General features: G+C 39.3%; 1 protein-coding gene and 1 pseudogene across 7 annotated transcripts in view; one reads left to right on the top strand and one right to left on the bottom strand.

Annotated features, from left to right (window-relative positions):
* Positions 1 to 17,015, top strand: part of Sfmbt1 (Scm like with four mbt domains 1) — a 303,481-nt gene that overhangs the window by 207,365 nt on the left and 79,101 nt on the right. The gene's annotated exons all lie outside the window — the stretch shown is intronic.
* LOC123455318 lies at positions 7,859 to 8,835 on the bottom strand (annotated as a pseudogene).

The following is a 17,015-nucleotide window of genomic DNA, read 5'->3' as shown; positions in this document are numbered from 1 at the left end:
AAGTCATATATTTAAAATTTTTAGCTAAGTGTGGTGGTTCACACTTTTACTTCTAGCCCTCAGCAGACTGAGACAGGAGAATTGCCATGAGATTGAAGCTAGCCTGGGTTATATAGAGTAAGTTCCAGGTGAGCCTGGGCTAGAGCAAGACCAGTTCTCAAAAACAACAACAACAACAAAAAAGAAATAATTACGAAATTTGCAGAAAAATGGATGGATCTGGAAAGGATTATACTAAGTGAGGTAACCAGGCACAGAAAGCCAAGCGCCACATGTTCTCTCTCATATGTGGATCCTAGCTACAGATGATTGGGCTTCTGCATGAGAAGGAAAATACTTAGTAGCAGAGGCCAGTAAGTTAAAAAGGAGATATAAAGGGAAGAGACAGGAAGGGAGGAGGGTACTTAATAGGTTGATATTATATATATGTAAGTACAATGATTGTAATGGGGAGGTAATATGATGGAGAATGGAATTTCAAAGGGGAAATTGTGGGGGGGAGGGAGGGTATTACCATGGGATTTTTTTATAACCATGGAAAATGTTAATAAAAATTAAATAAATACATATTAAAAAAACAAAAAAGAAATAAAATTTTTCTCTCTTGATTTATTTATTTATGTATGTCAGAGAGAGAGGGAGAGAGAGCGAGAGTGAGAATGGGTGTGCCAGGGCTTCCAGCCACTGCAAACAAACTCCAGACATGTGTGCCCCCTTGTGCATCTGGCTAACGTGGGTCCTGGGGATTGAACCTGGGTCCTTTGGCTTTACAGGCAAGTGCCTTAACTGCTAAGCCATCCCTCCAGGTCCCCCCCCCCCCCGTTTTTCAAGAAATATATTTATTTGAGAAGGAGAGAAAGAGGCAGAGAGAAAGAGAGAATGGGCGCACCAAGGCCACTGCAAATGAACTCCAGACTCATGCACCACCTTGTGCATCTGGCTTATGTGGGTACTGGGGAATTGAACCTGGGTCTTTAGGCTTAGCAGGAAAGTGCTGTAACCACTAAGTCATATCTGCAGCCCAAATTCCTTTCTCTTGAGCCTGACAGAGAATCTGACACTAGGGAAGACAACTGCAATAACATCAGCAATTGCTATTACTAATATTTGATGAAAAATAAGTAACTAAAAATATATTTATTTATTTTGAGAGAGAATAAGAAGGAGGGAGGGAGAGGGAAAGGGAGAGGGGAAGGGAGGGAGGGAAGGAGGGGGGGATGAGAATGAGCACACTGGAGCTTTCTGCTGTTGCAAATGAACTCCAGATGCATGTACCAGTTTGTTCATCTTTCTGGATTTATGTGGGTACTAGAAAATCAAAGTTGGGTTATCAGGCTTTTCAAGCAAGCACTTTTTAACCAAGCTATCTCTCTAGCCCAAATAAGTAATTCTGATGAGCAGATTTCTTTTTTGTAAAAGGTTTTCTGATTTTGATGTTTATTTTTTAATTTTTTTGGAATAATTAATAGGCTTATGGAACGTTGCAAAGATAGCATTGACAGACCTCATGGTCCCTTTACCAGTTTCTTCTGTTAGTTCATCTCATGAAACTATACTATGATAAAATCTAAGAAATGGATATTGGTAAAAAGTGTCTAGTTTTGTGTTATTTTATCACATATGTATACCCTGTAATGTCTATAACCATCACCTTAGTAAACACAGAACTAGCCCATCACCATGGTAAACTCCCATACCTGTCCCCTGCCTCTATTTTCTTAAACCCCAGATAGTTATCCATCTGCTATCTATAATTTTTGTAATTTGCTCTCTATATTTCTATAATTCTGTCATTTAAGAGTGATATATAGCCAGCCATGGTGGCATATACCTTCAGTCCCAGCACTTGGAAAGCCAAGGTGGGGGATCATTGAGTTTGAGGCCAGCCTGAGACTGCACAGTGAATTCCAGATCAGCCTGGGGTAGAGCAAGACCCTACCTTGAAAAAATAACAAAGAAAAAAAAAACAAAGAGTTATATATAAGTAAAATTAGTATATACCTATTTGAGTTTTTCCTTCTTGAAAAAAGCTTTGAGATGTATTGAAGTTGCTATATGTTATTATTTTTTATTAATGAGTCATATTCCATGGATGTATTGTAGTTTGATCAACCATTCATCTGTTAGTACTTTTTAGTTTTCCCTCTAGTTTTTTTGGCTATTGCAAATAAAGTGCTATGTATAATTTTGGGGCACAGTATTTCATTTTGGGAAGATAAATACCAGTGAGTGCATGGTGTTTTTTTTTTTTTTTTTAACCTTTTACTTTCAAGCTCTTAGTATCATATTTGAAGTAAGTGTCTTGTAACAGCATATAGTTGTTGTTGCAGTCAGGTTCACATTGCTGGCAGAAAACACTCGACCAAGAGCAGCTTGTGTGAAAAGAAGGGTTTATTTTGGCTTACAGCCTTGAGGGGAAACTCCATGATGGCAGGGGAAAATGATGGTATGAACAGAGGGTGGACATCAGGTGGACAATAGTATCAGGAGAGTGTGCCAAACACTGTCAAGAGGAAGCTGGCTTATAACACCTGCCCCCAACAGTAACTGCCTCTAGGAGTGTTTAATTCCAAATTGTCAAAAGCTGGGGACATGGCATTCAGAACACCTAAGTTTATGGGGGACACCTGAATCAAACCACCTCATTCAAGCCCTGGCCCCCATACATGTAAGATACAATGCATTCATTCAGCCTAACTTTTAAAAGTCCACATAGTTTTTATCAATCCCAATGATGTTCAAACATCCCCATAATCTATGAGTAGGATTTCAGTACCAGGTAGGAATTCTGTCCCATGGAGTAGGCCTCAAGTCCAATTAAGAAGCAATTTTTGTTTCCCCTAAAACAGATGAGCCACCATTGCACCAGTTTGTATATTTGGCCTGTCTATCTAACCATAAAGTTTGCATGGTCCACTGCTGGTTAAGACTGTTGATTTTTCTTCCCCAACAGTCCACATAGGTCTTTCTAGAATCCTGATAGGTAGGAGGCTTCCAGCTCAGTTTCAGCTTGATTTCTCAATGACCTGCAGCTTATGAATATGGAGTCTATTTCTGGTGCACAACCAAGAGCCTTAGCAATGACCTATAATGTTATGGGGCATCAGGGGCTTCTATGGCCAATAATTCACTGGAAGGTCTCCCACCCCTGGCAGTGAAATTTTCTAGGCACAACTTTATCCACCTTCAAAAGATATTTCTGCATGATAGAATTAAATCTTTGTGTGTGTGTGTGTGTGTGTGTGTGTGTATGTTTACTATTATAAAGTGTTATATACTCTAGGTATTATATATGTATATTTATATTTATACACACATGCATGCAATCAAATAACCCACCATCATTTCATTCGTTGGAATGAAATTTAAAAACTTTGCCTACTTTTATATCTTTGCAAATAAAAATATATAATAAACAACAAAGGATAAAATTATTATTATTATTATTATTATTATTATTTTGAGGTATGGTCTCAACTTTAGTTCAGGCTTAGCTGGAATTCACTGCAAATGAACTCCAGACACATGTGCTACTGTGTATCTGGCTTTACGTGGGTACTGGGGAATTGAATCCAGGTCATTAGACTTTGAAGGCAAGCACTTTTACTGCTGAGCCATCTCTCCAGCCTAAGAATATTCTTATTAGGTATAGAATTATGCATCGAAAGTTCTTTGTGCTTGTGTACTGTGCCATGTCTTTTTGGCCTCCATGAGAAATTTTCTGTCCTGAAATTCTCCTTTTTGCAGCATGGGATTCCTGCCACTGTCCATGTTTAAGAGCAATATCCTGGGCTGGATATTTATAGATGTACATGGCCATGGCTATTTACGTAGATTCTGGGGAGTTGAACTTGGTGGTTTTATGCCCAAGAGGCTCTGATACTTAAGTGGCAATTGCTCTTAACTGCTAAACCATCCTCTATATTCAAATTTTAACTTTTATATTGACAATTTCTTTTTTTAAAATTTTTATTAACATATTCCATGATTATAAAAAAATATCCCATGGTAACTCCCTCCCTCCCCACCCCCACACTTTCCCCTTTGAAATTACATTCTCCATCATATTACCTCCCCATTACAATCATTGTACTTACATATATACAATATCAACCTATTAAGTACCCTCCTCCCTTCCTTTCTCTTCCCTTTATGTCTCCTTTTTAACTTACTGGCCTCTGCTACCAAGGATTTTCCTTCTCACACAGAAGCCCAATCATCTGTAGCTAGGATCCACATATGAGAGAGAACATGTGGCGCTTGGCTTTCTGTGCCTGGGTTACCTCACTTAGTATAATACTTTCCAGGTCCATCCATTTTTCTGAAAATTTCATAACTTCATTTTTCTTTACCGCTGAGTAGAACTCCATTGTATAAATGTGCCACATCTTCATTATCCACTCATTAGTTGAGGGACATCTAGGCTGGTTCCATTTCCCAACTATTATAAATTGAGCAGCAATAAACATGGTTGAGCCCGTACTTCTAAGGAAATGAGATGAGTCCTTTGGATATATGCCTAGGAGTGCTATAGCTGGGTCATATGGTAGATCAATCTCTAGCTGTTTTAGGAACCTCCACACTGTTTTCCACAATGGTTGGACCAGATTGCATTCCCACCAGCAGTGTAGAAGGGTTCTTCTTTTTCCACATCCCCGCCAACATTTATGATCATTTGTTTTCATGATGGTGGCCAATCTGACAGGAGTGAGATGGAATCTCAATGTAGTTTTAATCTGCATTTCCCTGATGACTAGTGACATAGAACATTTTTTTAGATACTTATATGCCATTCGTATTTCTTCCTTTGAGAATGCTCTATTTAGCTCCATAGCCCATTTTTTGATTGGCTTGTTTGCATCCTTATTATTTAACTTTTTGAGTTCTTTGTATATCCTAGATATTAATCCTCTATCAGATATATAGCTAGCGAAGATTTTTTCCCATTTTGTAGGTTGCCTCTTTGCTTTTTTCACTGTGTCCTTTGCAGTGCAAAATCTTTGTAATTTCATGAGGTCCCAGTGATTAATTTGTGGTTTTATTGCATGAGCAATTGGTGTTGTATTCAGAAAGTCTTTGCCAAGACCAATATGTTGAAGGGTTTCCCCTACTTTATCCTCTAGCAGTTTCAGAGTTTTAGGTCTGATGTTAAGGTCTTTAATCCATTTGGACTTAATTCTTGTGCATGGTGAGAGAGAAGAATCTATTTTCATCCTTCTGCAGATATATATCCAGTTTTCAAAACACCCTTTGCTGAAGAGGCTGTCTCTTCTCCAATGAGTATTTTTATCGAATATCAGGTGTCTATAGCTACTTGGGCTTACATCTGGGTCCTCTATTCTGTTCCACTGATCTACATGTCTGTTTTTGTGCCAGTACCAGGCTGTTTTTGTTACTATGGCTCTGTAATATAGGTTAAAATCAGATATGGTGATATCACCAGCCTTATTTTCATTGCTCAGTATTATTTTAGATATTCGAGGTTTTTTGTGACTCCAAATGAATTTTTGGATTGTTTTTTCTATTTCCATGAAGCATGCTTTTGGAATTTTGATAGGGATTGCAATAATGTGTAGATTGCTTTTGGTAAGATTGCCATTTTCCCAATATTGATTCTTCCAATCTAGGAACAGGGGATATTTCTCCACTTTATAGTGTCTTCTGCAATTTCTCTCTTGAGTGTTTTAAAGTTCTCATTGTAGAGATTCTTTACTTCCTTGGTTAGGTTTATTTCAAGGTACTTTATTTGTTTGGATGCAATTGTGAATGGGAGTGATTCTCTGATTTCATCTTCTGTGTGTTTGTTGTTAGCATATATGAAGGCTACTGATTTCTGTGTATTTATTTTGTATCGTGCTACATGGCTGTAGGTTTTGATCAGCTCTAACAGTTTGCTAGTAGAGTCTTTAGGGTCCTTTATGTATAGAATCATGTCATCTGCAAACAATGATAACTTGATCTCTTCCTTTCCAATTTGTATCCCATTTATGTGTGTCTCTTGCCTTATGCTATGGCTAAGACTTCCAAAACTATATTAAATAAAAGTGGGGACCGTGGACACCCTTGTCTTGTTCCTGATTTTAGTGGACAAGCTTCCAGTTTTTCCCCATTTAGTAATATGTTGGCTGTAGGCTTGTCATAAATAGCCTTTATTATATTGAGATATGTTCCTTCTATTCCCAGTCTCTGTAGGACTTTTATCATGAAGGGACTTTGGATTTTGTCGAACGCTTTCTCTGCGTCTAATGAGATGATCATGTGATTTTTGTCCTTCAACCCATTTATGTAATGGATTACATTTATAGATTTGAGTATGTTGAACCATCCCTGCATCTCTGGGATAAAGCCTACTTGGTCAGGGTGAATGATCTTTCTGATATATTTTTGTATTCTGTTTGCCAATATTTGGTTGAGAATTTCTGCATCTATTTTCATGAGGGAGATTGGTCTGTAATTTTCTTTTTTTGTTCTATCTTTGCCTGGTTTTGGTATCAGGGTTATGCTGGCTTCATAGAAGGAGTTTGGTAGATTTCCTTCTTTTTCTATTTTATGGAAAAGCTTAAGAAGCAGTGGTGTTAGCTCTTCCTTAAAGGGCTGGTAAAATTCAGCAGTGGATCCATCTGGGCCTGGGCTTTTTTTAGTTAGGAGATTATTGATAACTGTTCGGATCTCCATGTTTGTTATAGGTCTATTTAAGTGATTAATCTCCTCTTGGTTTAATTTAGTTAGGTCATATAAATCAAGGAAATCATCCATTTCTTTCAGATTTCCATACTTTGTGGAGTATATGCTTTTATAGTATATCCCTATGATTTTTTGAATTTCTCTGGAATCTGTTGTGATGTTATTTTGTTCATCTCTGATTTTATTAATTTGTGTCTCTTCTCTCTTTTGGTCAGATTTGCTAAGGGTTTATCAATCTTGTTTATCCTTTCAAAGAACCAACTCTTTGTTTCATTAATTCTTTGGATGCTTTTTCTGTTTCTATTTCATTAATTTCTGCCCTAATCTTTATTATTTCTTCCTGTCTACTGATTTTTGGTTTGCCTTGTTCTTCTTTTTCCAAGGCTTTAAGGTGAAGCATTAGGCCGTTTACTTGTGACCTTTCTAATTTCTTTTATTTTTATTTTTATTTTTTTATTTTTACTTTTTATTTTTTAAAATAAATTCAGTGTTCACATTTCTATAAAGAATGAACGCAATTTCAGGGAAAAGTGCTTTTCCCGGCATATCTCTAGTCTGATGCCCACCCTGATGCTTCGAGGTACCTGGGAAAGCAGCGAGCCCTGGAAGAGAAGGCCTGCGCTTGGCTGGCGCCTCCAGGCCCTAGGCCGGTATGCTTTCAAGAAAGCAGAGGGGAAGACTAACTCACTGCTTTTTAAAAAATATTCATACACTTTGATGCGTGTCCGTTGAGACGATGAGAACAAGAGCTTGGAGACATCCCGTCCAGGCCATGTGTGTGGGGCAGCGGTGCCCTCGCACCTGCCTGTCATGGGACATTAGGGTGCGGGGTAAGTTCTGGCTTTCAACGCGGGGCAAAGCCTCGCCCAGCCTCCTAGTTCAAGGTTGACTCTTTCCTCTACAATCTGTGCTGAGTCTTTGACTGCATGCACGGGAAGCATGAACGTTCGACTTGTATGCAAAAAGGTACAAAAACAACTAGAATATAAAAGTTTTTGTAATATAAGGCCATCTGTTCAAGTCCACCTTGGAAACCTGTAACAGATATTTAAATACTACAGTGAAAAGGCATCTTATTATACTTTTAAAAACATCTGAATTCGCTAAGATTAAGTATGTAAAAAAAATCATTTCCCTTTGAGAGGACTTTGTCCTTTGAAGAAGGGGGGTGGAGGGGAGGGCACCACCATGGCTAATGCTTCAGCCACGGGTAGGCTTCAATGGAGGCCTTGCTGCAGTCACCATAGTCGCACAGGAGCTCCTCTCCCGCCCGATGTCACGCGAGGCGATGAGGATGAGGTGAGGCACGCCATCCATGTCATGCAGTTTAGTTTGGCAGTTCCCACATTTGCTGTGGTTGATCAGTCTCCCTAGGCGATTTGTCTCTCGAGTGGCATCCACGCAGTATGTTTCGCTCAGATACTGAAAATAGCACATGTAGCAGCCCGTGGAGGGGACTTGTGCATACACAGCCTCCCGCTTCTTGGCGTCAGTGATCTCAATGAGGTCCCCGTGGTATTCCACCACAAAGTCACCCCTGCAGAACTGCTTGGTGGCAATCACGCCCCTGCCTTTGCCATCAATGAGGTCAGTCTTCATGCCTTCTTCCTTCCCACTCTATCAGCTCGTCTATTCTTTTCCGTTCTTCAGACTGCAGCTCAGCTTTGCTCTTCCTGGAGCTCCTTTGGACCGGGTAGAAATCTGTGAGTTTGCGATTCTGCTGTGTTTTTCCTTGCACTTTTTTCCGGGGGGCCTGCTTGCCCTTGAGGGGCTTTTTCAGGGCTTGCTCGGTGACAACTGCATTGGTAGAATCAAATGATGGGGGTGGAGTTTTTGGAGGTTCTACTGCTTCAGATTTTTGGTTTGGAAAAGGTGCCAGGGGACCTCTCCTGGCATCTTTGATCTTCTGTTCCTCAGACTTCATGGTGTTTCTTATGGCGTTCCCAGCATTTCTTTTCTCTTCTCGTTTCCTGTAGATCCCAGCTAATGGGTTCCCTTGGCATTTGACTTCGTGCTGTATAACTGAGTTCTCTTCCTGAAGGGGAATACGCATTCCAGAGCACTTGTTCGGGCTCATGTAGGAATAGATCTTTGATTGCCCAGCAAACACATTCTCCTCTTGTCATGACCGGGGCTCTGTCACCTCCAGCGATCTCCTGGGAAACCGCGCTTTCGAAAAAAGTCTCTAATTTCTTAATATAGGCACTTAAGGCTACAAATTTACCTCTTAGAACTGCCTTCATTGTGTCCCAGAGATTTTGGTATGTTGTGTTCTCATTATCGTTTGACTTTATAAGTTTTTTGATTTCCTTCTTGCTTTCTTCATTGACCCATTCATTATTTAGTAGTGTATTGTTTAGTTTCCATGATTTTTGTATACTCTAGCCTTTCTTGCTACTGATTTGTAGTTTAATTCCATTGTGGTCAGATAGAATGCAAGGAATTATTTCAATTTTCCTGAATTTGTTAAGATTTGCTTTGTGTCCTAATATATGGTCTATTTTAGAGAATGTTCCATGTGCTGCTGAAGACAATGTATATTCTGCAGCCTTTGGATGAAATGTCCTGTATATATCTGTTAGGTCCATTCCTTCTATGACCTCATTTAGTACAGATGCCTCTCTGTTTATTTTTTTGGGATGACCTGTCAATTGATGAGAGTGGGGTGTTAAAGTCACCCACCACCACTGTGTTTGGTGTTATCTGTGACCTTAGTTCTAATAGTGTTTGTTTGATGAATTTGGGAGCCCCCATGTTAGGTGCATATATGTTTAGGATTGTAATGTCCTCCTGTTGGAGTGTGCCCTTAATCAATATAAAGTGACCTTCCTTATCTTTCTTGACTAATGTTGGACTGAAGTCTACCTTGTCAGATATTAGGATAGCAACCCCTGCTTGTTTTCTAGGCCCATTTGCTTAAAACACCGTCTTCCAACCTTTCACCCTAAGATAATGTCTATCCTTTGTAGAAAGGTGAGTTTCTTGGAGACAACAAATTGTAGGATCCTGCTTTTTAACCCAGTCTGCAAGCCTATGCCTTTTCATTGGGGCATTGAGCCCTTGATATTAAGAGATATTATTGAAAGGTGTGTATTTATGTTTGCCTTTTTTTTTTTTTTTTGTGGTTCTGGTTCTACCTGTGCTCTCTTGCATTAACTAGTATTTGAATATTCCTTGTTTTTTTCTAGGTTCCTTATATGTGTGCTTTTCCTTTTCTTCAGCATGGAGGACTCTATCAAGTATTTTCTGTAGAGCTGGTTTTGTCTTCAAATACTCCTTTAATCTGCTTTTGTCATGGAATGTCCTTATGTCTCCGGCTATTTGAATGAAAAGCTTTGCAGGATAAAGTAACCTTGGTTGACAGTTGTTATCTTTCAGAACTTGGAATATATCACTCCAAGCCATTCTGGCTTTAAAAGTTTGTGTTGAAAAATCTGCTGTCATCCTGATGGGCTTGCCTTTGTAGGTAACTTGATTTTTCTCTCTAACTGTTTTCAATATTTTTTCTTTGGTTTGTGTTTTGAAAGTTTGATAATAATATGGCGAGGAGAGGTTCTATCCAGGTTTTGTCTGGCTGAGGTTCTAAAGGCTTCCTGTATCTGCATTGGCACCTCTTTTTCAATTTGGGGGAAATTTTCTTCTATGATTTTGTTGAAGACGCCTACTATGCCTTTGGAGTGGAATTCTCCTTCTACAATGCCCTGAATTCTTATATTGGATCTTTTCATAGTGTCCCGAATATCTTGAAATTCCCACTCATACTTTTCTATAAGTTTGCCTTTCTCTTTGTTGGACTGTATTAGATCGGCCACCTGGTCTTCTAGCTTAGATATTCTGTCCTCTCCCTCATCCATCCTACTGGTGAGATTTTCTACAGAGTTTTTTATTTCATTAACTGTGTTCTTCGTTCCTAGTAATTCTGACTGGTTTTTCTTTATTATTTCTATTTCCTTATTTATGTCTTGTATTGCCTTCTTTATTTCATTAAATTGGTGTCCTGCGTCTTCTTTGATTCCTTCGATTTCCTCTTTGATTTTTTTGATTTGTTCTTTGACCTCTTTGAACATATGTATAATCATCCTTTTGAACTCTTTCTTAGGCATTTCCTCTGACTCATTCTCACTGGAGGACATTTCTGATGCATTAATACTTTTAGGTGAATTTATATCGTCTTGCATTTTAGTGGTTCTTGTGTTATAATGTATATATTTTTGCATCTTGGATTAAGTTAATGCTTGGGTTTTCTAGCTAGCTGGGTATTCTTAGATGTATCAATTGATTTGATGTTATATATTTTCAGGGTAGGACCTTAAGGTGTTAGGTGTGGCTGTTAAGACTCTCAGAGTATCTACAAAGGTGTTCCTAGGGGTTGAGTTTCCCTGCTATGGGAATATTCAAGCAGGCTGAGTAGAATAAAACACAGGTAGATTCTAAAATTTAACTAAACACTGTACACATTCAGTCAAAAACAGCCCCAAATATGTATGCAAGAGTAGTTATTATAACGACCATATCCTCTATCAACAAGGAGGTTAAGCTTTCTGGTCTGTTGAGGGATCCAAGTCAGCTTGTGATCAAGTGAGACCCTTCCCTGGTGCAGTCCCAGTTACCTTGGATGATTTTGGTCTCTGTCAAGTTGCTGCCTGGGTCGTCGGGCTGCTGTTCTGATTTCTGGAGCTGGGCACTGGCTTTTCTTGCGGTGCAAACCGGGCCTGGCAAGTGTGGCCCTGCAGATCAGCACCCCTGCTGCTGGAACTGCTGCTGTGAAAGCTACCGCTGCTGGGTCTGTAGCTGCTGCTGCTGAAACTGTTGCTGCTGGGCCCACCGCTGTTGCTGCCTGTGCTGCTGCAGTAGCTGCCACTGCTGGAGCCACCAGTGCTGCTGAAGTTGCTGCTGCTGTGTCCACTGCTGCTGCTGCCCTGAAGCTGCTGCTGCGGGATCTGCCGCTGCTGCCGCTCCTGGGTCTGCTGTTGCTGAGTCTGCCACTGCTGTCGCGACTGGATCTGCTATTGCTAGGGCCACTGTTACCGGTGCCGAAGCCACTGATGCTGCTGCCGAACTCTGCTCCTGCTTGGGTCACGCTGTTGGCTCAAGTTGGCGTGGCCGGTCCTGGGACCGCTGCTCTGTTTGCTGGAGCCAGGCTTAGGCGGTGGGGGAGAGGAGGGAGCCGCAGCTGCTCTGGTTCTCTCGCTGTTCCATGTGTTCTTCTACCTCGTGGTCTGCTCCTTCATCGCTCACTGCCGCTCTCCCTTCACATTTCTTGAGCTGCAGAGAGTGCCGGTGTGAGTGGAAAATCCCCGCACCTGGCTTTTGCTGCGGCTGGAGCCGAGTCTGGCTGCTTTGTGTTGCGCTGCTGCTGCCGCAGTTGGTGAAGCTGCCGAGGCTGCTTTTGTCGTCCTGTGCGGGCTCTGGATGCTCTGGATCTCTTCTACTTCTCTGCTGCTGCTTCAATTTCCTAAACACCTCACTTTTTAGTAAAAGTGTGTATTTTGCTGCGTTTTTTTGGTCTTTTTTCCTCTGCAGGCTGCTTTGGTGTGGTACCTACGCCACCATCTTAACCGGAAGTTCCTATATTGACAATTTCATATATGTACTTAATGTATTTTTTTAACTCATTATCATTGAAGGTCATTTCTGATGCATTAATACTTTTTGGTGGATTTATATTGTCTTGATTTTTGGTGTTTCTTGTGTTACGTATATATTTTTGCATCTTGGATTGATTTAATGCTTGGATTTTCTAGGTAGCGGTAGTATTATTAGATGTATTACTCAATCTGATGTTATATATCTTCAGGGTAGGAGCTTCAGTTGCTAGGTGTGGCTCTTAAGACTTTCAGAATAACTACAAAAGTGACACTAGATGTTGGGTTTGCTTGCTATGAGAGTATTCAAGTAGGCTGAGTGGAACAAAATACAGGTAGACTCTAAAATTTAACTAAACAATGTACACATTCAATGAAAAACAGCACAGAGTATTTATGCAAGAGTAGGTATTATGACAATAAGATCCTCTAACAAAGTCACTGTCCCTTAAGATGTGTGGTGTCCCACACCCTTAATCCTTTCAACTAGGAGGTTACGATTTCTGCTCTGTTGAGGGTTCCAAGTCAGCTTGTGACCAAGTAAGACCCTTCCCTAATGAACAACAGAAGAGGAAACAAAGCCTCTATAAATCAAGAAGCAACAAATAACAAGCCCAAAATATATATAGCTTTTTTAAAAATGGCAAATCCAACTATCCATCTGATTTAGCATATAATTTATCCTAATATGGAAGGTGTAATTAGCACTTCCAGTTCAGGCCTATATTCTAGTCTTATTTGGTGGGTACTGACCTGGTGTAATCCCAGTTACCTTTTGGGATGGTGTGGTCTCAGTTATCCTGTGTTCCTGCTTGGGTCTCTCTTTGGTGCACTGTGGATTCAAGTAGGCTGGCTGGGTCGCTGGATTGCTTCTCTGGTCACCAGTTCTGGGTGCTGTAAGCTCCCTTCCCCAGGTCTCTAGTGCTTACTGATGCTTGTGCTGGCGGTGGGGGTCATACTTTTTTGAATATATATATATTTTATGTGAGAGACAGATAGAAAAAGGAAGACACGCCAGGGCATCTAGTGGCTGCAAATGAACTCCAGACACATGAGCTACCTTGTGCATCTGGCATTATGTGGGTACTGGGAAATCGAACCTGGGTCCTTAGGCTTTGCAGTCAAGCACCTTAACTTCTGAGCTATCTCTCTAGCCTCATAATGTATTTCATAATAACTTCCTATTACCTTTGAATTTTTTAAAAATCTATTTAAGAGAGAAGATGTAGAACATTTTTTTAGATGTTTATATGCTATCTGTATTTCTTCTTTTGAGAACTCTCTGTCTAGTTCCTTTTCTCATTTTTTTAATTTGGTTATTTGATTTCTTATTATTTAGTTTTCTGAGTTCCTTATATATCCTAGATATCAATCCTCTGTCAGATTTCTGGCAACGATTTTCTCCCATTCTATAGGTTGTCTCTTTGCTCTATTCACAGTGTCCTTTGCTGTACAAAAGCTTTGTAACTTCATAAGGTCCCATTGATTAGTAACGGTTTTATTCCTGGGGTTGTGAAAGTCATTGCCTATGCCAGTATGTAGGAGGATTTTTCCTACTTTTTTCCTCTAGCAGTTTCATAGTTTCAAGTCTGATATTAAGACCTTTGATCCATTTGGACTTGATTCTTATGCATGGAGAGAGATAAGGATCTATTTTCATCCTACATACAAATACCCAGTTTCCCCAGCATCATTTGTTAAAGAAGCTGTCTTTTCCTCATTGCATGGTTTTGGCATTTTTGTCGAAAATTAAATGGCTGTAACAACCTGGATTTACATTTTAGTCCTCTGTTCTGTTCTATTGATCTATGTGTCTGTCTCTATGTCAGTACTGTGTTGTTTTTGTTAATATGGCTTTGTAATATAGCTAAAAGTTGGGTATGATGATACTGCCATCCTTATTTTTATTGCTCAAAATTGTTTGGCTATTCAAGGTTTTGGTTTTTTTTTTGTGCTTCTATATAAATTTTAGGGTTGTTTTTTCTATTTTTGTGACGAATGCCATTGGAATTTGAATGGGGATTGCATTAAATGTGTAGATTGCTTCTGGTTGACATTTTTACAATATTGGTTCTTCCAATCCATGAACATTGATTCTTCCAATCCAAGAACAAGGGATTGTCGTTCCATTTCCCAACGTCTTCTGAAGTTTCTTAAGTGTTTTAAAGTTTTCCTTCACTTCCTTGGTTAGATTTATTCCAAGGTATTTAATTTTGTTTTGAGGCAGTTGTGAATGTGAGTGATTCCCTGATTTCATCCTCTGCATGTTTGTTGTTAGTGTATGGAAAAGCTACTGATTTCTGGGTATTAATTTTGTATCCTGCTATGTTGTTAAAGTATCAGCTCTAACAGTTTGCTAGTAGAGTCTTTAGCTTCTTTTATGTACAGAATCATATCATCTGCAAATAATGATAATTTGATTTCTTTCTTTCCAATTTTTATTCCTTTTAAGTGTGTCTTTGTTTTATTGCTATAGGTAAGACTTCCAGTACTATCTTAAATAAAAGTGGGGACAGTGGACACCCTTCTCTTAATCATGATCTTAGTGGAAAAGTTTCAAGTTTTTCCCCATTTAGTACTATGTTGGCTGTAGGTTTATCATAAATAGCTTTTATTATGTTGAGATATGTTCCTTCTATTACTAGTTTCTGTAGGACTTTTGCCATAAAGGGATATTGGATTTTATCAAATGCCTTTTCTGCTTCTAATGAGATGATCATGTAATTTTTGTCCTTCAGTCCATATACATAGTGTATTATATTTATTGATTTGTGTCACCCCTTTGGGATGAAGCCTACTTGGTCAGGGTGAATTAACTTTCTGATACATTCTTGTATTCTGTCTGCCAGTTTTTTTGTTTTTCCTTGAGGTAGAGTCTCACTCTAGCTCAGGCTTACCTAGAATTCATTATGTAGTTGTCTTAGCGTGGTTTCCAACTCTTGTTGATCTTCCTACCTCTGCCTCCCAAATGCTGGGATTAAAGGCATGTGCTACCGTGCCTGGCTTGTTGGCCAGTATTTTGTTGAGAATTTTTCTATCTATGTTCATGAGGAAGATTGGTCTGTAATTTTCTTTTTTTGTTCTGTCTTTGGTTTTGGTATATGGCTGATGCTGGCTTTGTATAAGGAGTTTGGTACAATTTTGTGCTTTTGTATTTTATGGAAAAGTTTGAGAAGCAATGATGTTAGTTCTTCCATGAAAGTCTGGTAAAAATTAACCAGTGAATCCATCTGGGCCTAGGTTTTTTTTCAGTTGGGACATTTCTTATTACTGCTTGAATCCCTGTACTTGTTATAGGTCTATTTAAATGGTTTATCTCATCTTAATTTAATTTTAGCAGGCCACATAAATCAAGGAAATCATCCATTTCTTTCAGATTTTCAAATGTAAAAGATATATATTTTAAGATATATCCTCAAATATTATTAATTTGTGTCTCTTCTGGTCAGACTTGCTAAGGGTTTATCAATATTGTTTATCCATTCAAAGAACCAACTCTTTGTTTCATTGATTCTTTGGATTTTTTTTTGGGGGGGGGGGTTTCTATTTCATTAATTTCTGCCCTAATCTTTACTGTTGCTTCCTGTCTACTGATTTTGTTTGCCTTGTTTTTATTTTTCTAAGGCCTTAAGGTGAAGCATTAAGTTGTTTATTTGCAACCTTTCTAATTTCTTTCTTTCTGTTTTTTTTTTTTTTTTTCAGTTTTTCGAGGTAGGGTCTCACTCTAGCCCAGGCTGACCTGGAATTCACTATGGAGTCTCAGGGTGGCCTTGAACTCATGGCGATCCTCCTACCTCTGCCTCCCGAGTGCTGGGATTAAAGGCGTGCGCCACCACACCCGGCTCTAATTTCTTAATATAGGCACTCAAAGTTATAAATTTCCCTGTTAGGACTGCCTTCATTGTGTCCCAAAGGTTTTGGTATGTTGTTTTCTCATTATCATTTGATTCTATGGTTTTTTATTTCCTTTTTGATTTCTTCAATAACGCATACAATATTCAGTAGTGTACTGTTAGGCCTCTATGAATTTTTGCATGTTCTGTGGTTTTTCTTATTGCTTATTTGTAGTTTAATCCCATTGTGATCAGAAAGAGTACAAGGAATTACTTCAGTTTTCTTGTATTTTTTTTTTAAATTTTTTAAATTTTTATTTATTTATTTGAGAGCGACAGACACAGAGAGAAAGACAGATAGAGGGAGAGAGAGAGAATGGGTGCGCCAGGGCTTCCAGCCTCTGTAAACGAACTCCAGACGCGTGCGCCCCCTTGTGCATCTGGCTAATGTGGGACCTGGGGAACCGAGCCTCAAACTGGGGTCCTTAGGCTTCACAGGCAAGCGCTTAACCGCTAAGCCATCTCTCCAGCCCAGTTTTCTTGTATTTGTTAATATTTGCTTTGTGTCCTAATAGATGGTTGATTTTAGAGAATGTTCCATGTGTTGCTGAGAAAAATGTTTGTTTTGCAACATTTTGATGGAATGTTCTGTAGATATCTGTTAGGTTCCATGACATCATTTAATCCAGATGTCTCTGTGCTTATTTTTTGCTGGGATGACCTGTCAGTTGATGAGAGTGGACTGTTGAATTCACCTGTTGTGTTTGGTGTTATCTGTGACTTCATATCTAATAGTGTTTGCTTGATGAAATTGGGAGCCCCCAAGTTACATGCATATATGGTTAGGATTATGTCCTCCTGTTGGAGTGTTCCTTTAATCTCAATATAAAGTGACCTTCTTTATCTTCCCTCA

This window comes from Jaculus jaculus, chromosome 16, assembly GCF_020740685.1.
Source record: "Jaculus jaculus isolate mJacJac1 chromosome 16, mJacJac1.mat.Y.cur, whole genome shotgun sequence".
Lineage (NCBI taxonomy): Eukaryota > Metazoa > Chordata > Mammalia > Rodentia > Dipodidae > Jaculus > Jaculus jaculus.
The sequence above is the reverse complement of the archived record's forward strand: the minus strand, read 5'-3'. Positions and strand labels throughout refer to the sequence as shown.